At 42.4% G+C, this 8494-nt stretch overlaps 1 non-coding gene across 1 annotated transcript; it reads right to left on the minus strand.

Moving 5' to 3' along the window:
* Positions 1–5991: 5991 nt before the first annotated feature.
* Trnai-aau (transfer RNA isoleucine (anticodon AAU)) lies at positions 5992–6065 on the minus strand. The gene has a single exon. It is a non-coding gene; the product is annotated as a tRNA-Ile (tRNA).
* Between the last annotated feature and the right edge of the window lie 2429 nt (positions 6066–8494).

Consider the following 8494-nt stretch of genomic DNA (forward strand, 5'->3'; position numbering starts at 1 on the left):
TGTAGCACCACATTTGGAAAGCTTCTATTCTCTTCTTGTCCAAACTATTTATCGTACATGTTTCACTTCCATACATGGCTACACTCCATACAAATACTTTGAGAAATGACTTCCTGACACTTAAATCTATACTCGATGTTAACAAATTTCTCTTCGTCAGAAACGCTTTCCTTGCCATTGCCAGTCTACATTTTATATTCTCTCTACTTCGACCATCATCAGTTATTTTGCTCCCCAAATAGCAAAACTCCTTTACTACTTTAAGTGTCTCATTTCCTAATCTAATTCCGTCAGCATCACCCGACTTAATTCGACTACATTCCATTATCCTCGTTTTGCTTTTGTTGATGTTCATCTTATATCCTCCTTTCAAGACACTGTCCATTCCATTCAACTGCTCTTCCAAGTCCTTTGCTGTCTCTGACAGAATTACAATGCCATCGGCGAACCTCAAAGTTTTTATTTCTTCTCTATGGATTTTAGGTATTCCAAAATGATGCATTTCCTATGCATTGCGCATGGTTTACACGAAATATGTGACGAAATTAGAGCAGTATATCCTGAAATGGATTAAGTGATTTCTAACGGGAAAAAGAGTGCTCACAAAGTCGCCGAGAAGAATTCACATATTCAAACGCGACGTACCACTGCCACCCACCCGAGTAACGACGCGCTGGACATCTTGGCCCGCTGCAGTCCACCGTTTGGTTTTTCCTCGGTAGTTAATGTGCTGGACAAAGGTGATACAGCTTCAGTTGCAATCGTACAGAAACAGTTCAATGTGTTTACGACATTGATAGAAAACTTGAGAGACTTACTGTATCTGTAGGACAAATGCAACAAAATAAATTCAGACGTGTGTTAGGAAACAAAAGGGGGTTTCAGATTATGCGTAAAATTTCAGATGTGTTAGTTCCTCATCAAGAAAAGTGTGTGCATGTGACCGTGAGCGACGTGCCCCTTGTAAGTTTGCCAGACTGCCGTCTTGTGACGTAGAGCGCTCGTGTTCCCAGTACAGGGCAGTGTTTGTGGATAATACTCAGTCATTTGTGACTGACAGCTTGAGGATGAATCCCATTGTGTGTCGTAATTCTTCAGCAATCAGCGAGACACAGATTAAATTGTATTCGTGAGTAGCTACTGCATATTGCTCATATTCTCATAAATAAATTTAATTATAATTAAATAATTTAATTTTAAAACTAAAAATTTGTATAATTTCCTGATTTTTAATGCCTAAAAATGAGAACCGATATTATAACAAAGCAAGAATAACAATTGGGATTGGCTCGATGCGTAGGAGGCCTGTGCCCATAGCGAAGGGACGCTACTTGCTATGAATGCGCCGTTCAGTCGAGTTTCTACTTCCACATGTGTGTAGATGACCCCAGTGTCTGAGCCACAACTTGTAGATTAAATGCGGTGATTTATCATTGCATTCTGGTTCTCTCGTAGGTGACTGAAATGAATTAATGAAACATACAAGTACACTCACGTTCAGAAAAAAACAGAACACCTTGAACGACTAGAGGCAGGACGTTCATATTCACAGGACATGTACATTAGTATGTTCTGCGCAGATGATTAGCATTTCAATCACTTAGCCTCAGACTGTGTCCTGTTGCCTTGTAGGCAAAGCGTCCACCATGGGCCCTGATAACTAGTTCAATGCAAAATAGCATCGATGCGTATTAGGCGCGAATGACGTCCTGTGGTATAGCCATCCATGCTGCATTCACCTGGTTCCAAAGTTCATCTGTGATGGTTGGCACTGGGTCACAGCGCCGCACCCTTCGTTTCACCGTTTTCGATTGGCATCAAGTCTGGTGATGCGGCGGGCCAGGGCAAAAGGCTGACATCCTGTGACACTTCTTCGTGCAGCAACATGTGGTCGTGCATTGTCTTGCTGGAAAATGCCGCCGGCCGCTGTGGCCGAGCGGTTCTAGGCGCTTCAGTCTGGAACGGCGCTGCTGCTGCGGTCGCAGGTTCGAATCCTGCCTCGGGCATGGACGTGTGTGATGTCCTTAGGTTAGCTAGGTTTAAGTAGTTCTAAGTTCTAGGGGACTGATGACCTCAGATGTTAAGTCCCATAGTGCTTATAGCCATTTGAACCATTTGAAAAATGCAGTGTGGGGTGATGTGCAGAAAGGGTATGGCTGTGGGTCGCAGGATTCATTCACGTAGGTAACGCTGGTCGCAGTGCCCCGAGACACGCACCAACTGTGAGTTTTCGTTGTCCTCAATAGCACCCCCACACCATAACGTCTTGAGTTAGCGCTGTATGTCTTGTGTGAATCTAGTCACTGTGATGCCGCTGCCCTTATCTGCGGCGAACCAAAATGAGGCCATCATTTTCAAACAAACAGAAACTGGATTCTTCCGAAAACACTTTCTTTTGTCATTCCTCTCCACAGTGACGCCGTTCCACACACCATGTTTCTGCACATTCGTCAAAGGTAGGCGGAGAAGTGGACGAAGCGCGCGTAACCAGTGCCGTTATAAACGGGGACGGACTGTCACTTCTCATAGTGTACGATGTGTTACACTGTTGCGCCAGAGACGAGGAGGACGCAGATCTGTCCTGCACTGCCTTCGGGATGAGTTGTCGATCTTCTAGGGGGGTTGGGGGGGGGGGTCTGGACGGTGCGACCTGAAAACCCATCTCGTCGTGTTCTACGACCTCCCCTGAACCATTCTACACACACCCGTTGCGCTGCCTAACACTTCGCCCCACACGAGCAACAATTTCCCAGATGGACACATCACACTTTCTCATGCCAACAATGTGCCCTCTTTCAATCTCACCTATTTGACGGCACGGTTCACGCATACCTCTGCGAGGCACCTGTACGTCTGCTCAAGTCCCAATGATCCATTACCTTCGGTTTATATGACAACGAGAGCCCCAGGCGCATATTACCGATAGGTTGTGTTGCACCGCGATATCGAGTTGACCTCGAACCCGCGGGCTGACATGGTTAAAATGCTAGTCATTTCTACAGAACGTACTAATGTACAGGGTTATTACAAATGATTGAAGCGATTTCACAGCTCTACAATAACTTTATTATTTGAGATATTTTCACAATGCTTTGCACACACATACAAAAACTCAAAAAGTTTTTTTAGGCATTCACAAATGTTCGATATGTGCCCCTTCAGTGATTCTGCAGACATCAAGCCGATAATCAAGTTCCTCCCACACTCGGCGCAGCATGTCCCCATCAATGAGTTCGAAAGCATCGTTGATGCGAGCTCGCAGTTCTGGCACGTTTCTTGTTAGAGGAGGTTTAAACACTGAATCTTTCACATAACCCCACAGAAAGAAATCGCATGGGGTTAAGTCGGGAGAACGTGGAGGCCATGACATGAATTGCTGATCATGATCTCCACCGCGCCGAAAATTCAAAGCGTTTGACTTTGTCATCGGGTGTCATGGCTTGTAGCAATTGTAAACGGTAAGGCCTCTGCTTTAGCCTTTTCCGTAAGATTTTCCAAACCGTCGGCTGTGGTACGTTTAGCTCCCTGCTTGCTTTATTCGTCGACTCCCGCGGGCTACGCGTGAAACTTGCCCGCACGCGTTCAACCGTTCCTTCGCTCACTGCAGGCCGACCCGTTGATTTCCCTTACAGAGGCATCCAGAAGCTTTAAACTGCGCATACCATCGCCGAATGGAGTTAGCAGTTGGTGGATCTTTGTTGAACTTCGTCCTGAAGTGTCGTTGCACTGTTATGACTGACTGATGTGAGTGCATTTCAAGCACGACATACGCTTTCTCGGCTCCTGTTCCCATTTTGTCTCACTGCGCTCTCGAGCGCTCTGGCGGCAGAAACCTGAAGTGCGGCTTCAGCCGAACAATACTTTATGAGTTTTTCTACGTATGTGCAGTGTGTCGTGACCATATGTCAATGAATGGAGCTACAGTGAATTTATGAAATCGCTTCAATCATTTGTAATAGCCCTGTACATGTCATATGAGTATGAACTTCCTATCTCTAGTCGTTCACAATGTTCTGTTTTTTTCTGAAAATGAGTGTATTTTATGGCAGTTGTAGAGTGGATTCGATTGGACGGAGGAAAAAGACATGAGATGGCTCTAGTGTTGGAGGAACCTTGTCGCAGTTCCCGTTAATTGATTTAGAGACGCCGTGACCATCCAGATGAAGACTGGCAGGCTAGGATGTGAACGCCATTTCTGAACACTGTGCGTCCACGGCTTGCTCTGCGAGCTCCTTCTCTCTGCCCTCTTTACTTTGTTGTCGTTTTTCACTGTGGGCACCCTGTGTGTTCTTAGCGCCTACAAAGAGTTTTTCGTGCTTCATTATTTTTTCACGGACACTCTATGAAGGTGCTGCACATCCACCTTGCTGCTTGAAATAGCAGGCTGGTTTTATCATGTAGGCTGCTTCTTTTTAAGCACCTGACGTCAGTTTAGCCTTCTTTTGTCAGCCCACTGCGCTGTCAAAGGTCTGCGCTGCTCCTGTGTACTGGAGCCTGTTATAAAGTCCCCCGCAGATCTGCCAAGATAACGCGCGGAGGTTTTTGATAATAATTTACTCTACTAAGATTTCAGCTTGCGATAAAATCTGGAGGTAAAGGTAGAAAGCACAGAAAAGTTACATGAAGCACAGAGGTTTCTTGTTAACCTCACACAATTTTTACAGTATGCGGAGTACAGTGATAAACCTATCAGAAATGTGCATTACTTTAAAAAAATTTAACGCTTGACCGGTTCCAGGAACTTTGGATCCCACTGTTAAAGGTACATAAAAAAAACCAGTCATACATTAAAGACAAGTTCAGAGGGAGATGACTTTGTAAAGGTTTTTAGTCGTATCCTATAACTATTCAGCTGCGGACACAAACCGACATCGTTACGATGAAAAAATATCGAATACAACGCAGATTTAATTCACCTCTCCTGATAAGTAGCTTTCCCAACTCGAAAGTTGGAGGAGTACTCTCTGTGGTCTTTCAATAACTTTATCTATTCACTTTTCGGGCTAATTCTACCCTCAAGGTATTCCTTTAAATGTGTAAGTTAAGTCGAGCGGTGCGAAGCCTGAGACAAATAGTGAATGTGCCAAAATATCTCTTCCTAAGGTGTAGGTAGTTCCCACAGTAGGTGAGACATTGCTTCATTATTCATTTCATAGCAGTAAACAAACCGGCGCACAATAGTAACTGTGTAGTGGATACTGCACTGACGTAGGTTCTACATTGTACTATTATTATTATTATTATTATTATTATTTTCTTCTTCCTCTTATTATTATTATTACGATTATTATTATTATTATTATTATTATTATTATAGTGGCAGTGGCCAGGCACAAAAGGTTGGCAGCCTGTTATTATCTTATTTTTGGCTGTTCTGAAGTAAGTAATCCACTAATAAAGTGATTTTACAAACAGTGGGCCTAAGTATAGTTAACCTATTTTAATTTGCTTGATTTTAAATGGGGTGCAGGGTGTGGCTGAAGCAAGTGTAGCCTAGGGAGAAGAGTGATGCAGACGAAGCATGTTTTGTAACACATATCTACCCTTAATGTGGCTAGTTGGCTTCCTTTTACGAGAGGTAGTTTTAAGTAATACCCGCAGTGGACTGAAAACTGCTTCATCGTTCTATAAAAAAGTTGTTACAAATAAGCCATACCAAATGTCTCATTGACTCATTAATTCGTGGTTCAACAAAACGCTTACAAAAACGAAATATAATTTATCTTTCATCATTTTAAAAATGAAAGTGTTCAAAGAAAATTCTTTTCCATTCTCAAGTTTATTTAGTTGCTAATGTTGACGATAATAGGTGGGTAGGGGGTTCTAGCTAATATGTGAATGCATTAAGGGATTATGAGCTGAGAAAGGTTCGAAGCCAGTACCCTAATACATCTCGCCTTTATCAGTGTACCTTTCTGAAATAGGGATTTAATACCAAACAGCATGTATATAATATCAGACTTTATCACATATGTGGTAATTAAAATAAATTGGCCCGTGGGGGGATCGAACCCACGACCTTCGCGTTATTAGCACGACGCTCTAACCAACTGAGCTAACGGGCCGTTGCGACGGGTGGATCATATTTATGTATATATGTAAATACCAAATGTCGTACCGATTGCAAAAAATTACTGATTTATGAAAGAAAATGGTTAACTGTTTTTCACGTTCTTGGAGGGCAGCGAAAGAAACACATTGATCTAAGCCACTGCGCCGCTTAACATGTTGCCTCTTAATGATAGATATTCAAAAGTCAACAGAATTTCACACTTTGGCAATTCTCTTCGGTAATGTTTGGTCTTGGAATGTTATATAGTTTATTAAAGAAACGTTCGAAGAAGTGCTGTGCACAGTATCGTATGTCGTACTTCAAGAAACAGTTCTACAAAACTAAATTTTCTGTTCGGTAACTTACCTTTGTATATCTCTGACACCTTACCTGTTAGGTAAAGGATTTGAAACTACGTGAAACAGCGTTACAGGCTTGTGATGTTGCCGAGAAAAGTAAGATAAGAAAATTTGCATTATGGGTATTATAGCATAAATAATTCAACTTACTTGCCTCTCTGTTCTAACAATACTTCTGGTAGGCGAAATTTTCTGTATATGGTAAAGTTTTCGCACTCACCTATGCAGCCCTCTATGACTTGGATGAGTTCGGCTTTATATTGCGCTAGTCCACAAATTTGTAGCGTATGTACCAGGGTACTGGAATTTAGGAAAGGGTGAGAGCGATTAATTGAGCTTGGTTGCCAACATGTATTGTAAAAAGATAAGTGCGAAAATTTTCAGATTTAACAAAAAAAGAAATACTGAGACGCTTATTCCAGAATCATAACTGGATGTGAGCTCTGAATTCAGTCAACTTTCATAGTTTGAAAGCCGTAAAAGATGGTCGATACATTTCTCTATGATCCTGTAGGTGTTATGGCGTCACATTACCTAAGCAAATTTCTGCAACAGACAGGTTTACTTGACCACACAATGTTCCGTTTGATTACAAGGCACAGTCATGAAAACGATATACGTACTCCAGCACACAACTCACAATCGCACTCTATTTAGTTCTCCACGGGAGCACATACATTTCAAATGAAAATGATCCCTTAAATGAAGCAAAATATTTTTTTCTAATCCACACCTGAGGTTTACTTCAGCACAGTCCCATAAATTTAAAATCAGAAATAGAAAACAGCAAACACGGATAGTTTAGCAATCACCTAATGCAATTACAGCTTGCCTAAGAGTCAATGTTTGTAACAGCTCTCTAGTTCCAACTCTTAAAGGTGATCGATGTTCAAATACATATTACCGTGAACACCTTTAAGATAGACAACAATTGTGGCAATGCCCAAGTTCGAGAAGGATTAGATGAAGGTTATCAAGACAGTACCTTTAGTAAGTGTCTTCTCGAATGTCGTCGCTAATAGATTGGCCCGTTTAGCTAAATGTCACCACATCACATTACATCTTCTCCAGCATGGCATGACCTTTCGATGCATGCCGAAATCAAAGTAAAGTACGGAGCTGAAATAGACTAAAATTCAGCACCTTATGAAGAGCCCAATGCATCTGCTTCATTGGAGTTTCACACTTCTAGGAAACACAGTTTTGCAACTCAGAGCACAACCGAACAAATGCTTCTCTCAACGCTTATACCACAAGCTGTAAAGCAGTATTACTACGGAGCAGCACCGGAGTACAACCATTTCCACCGTATATCCATAGAACAACCTTCCGCCAGGAAACCTGTTGATAGCCAGCGCTACAAAACCGCGCTTCGAATCGGGCGTGAATCACACACTGACGCAATAGCCACATGTCCGCCGACTCTAGTCCGTAACTCATTTCTCACTTCCTGCTTCGCGCTCGCTACATAACACCTCGCTAGCCAGCGATATACCTTTAATCGCAGGAGGAAGTAGCGCTAACCTCTAATGGAGCGCAACCACGGCGCACCTCTCTGCGTTAAGTTTAATAAACTTAACAGATATACATAACAGAGACTTCAGTCGTCAATAATATGTTCTCCTTCACTATCCACAAGTCTGCCGACTCTGGGATAGTTTCTCGATTCTGCTGCTGTAGAAATCACTTGGTTTTGCGGCGAAGAATTCGTCTAGCCATATTCGGAGCGAATTTTCATACAGAAAGGTTGAAATTCTATTGGGTAAATTACTTTTTAAAGAAGTACTGAAATATGTGTGTGTGACGTTCCGTCCCTGACAATGATAGTTTTTTTGATTGAGAACCAAAAGAACCGGAATTTGAACATACGATTAATTATTCCTTTCACGCATTATAAAGAAATCAGTTCTTAGCCATCTGACTGCGAGGTTTAAAGTATCCTCTAAAGTCTCCTAACAACGGTTCTGCAATGTTAGTGTGCGCAACAGAAAACTCACTCAGTCTTGCCGCTGCAACTGCGTGATCAGCAACATGCTAAAATATTTCAAAAAGCAATACTGCGATCCATGCAGAGTGCATTGCA

Source organism: Schistocerca serialis, chromosome 1, assembly GCF_023864345.2.
Source record: "Schistocerca serialis cubense isolate TAMUIC-IGC-003099 chromosome 1, iqSchSeri2.2, whole genome shotgun sequence".
In the NCBI taxonomy this organism is placed as follows: Eukaryota; Metazoa; Arthropoda; class Insecta; order Orthoptera; family Acrididae; genus Schistocerca; species Schistocerca serialis.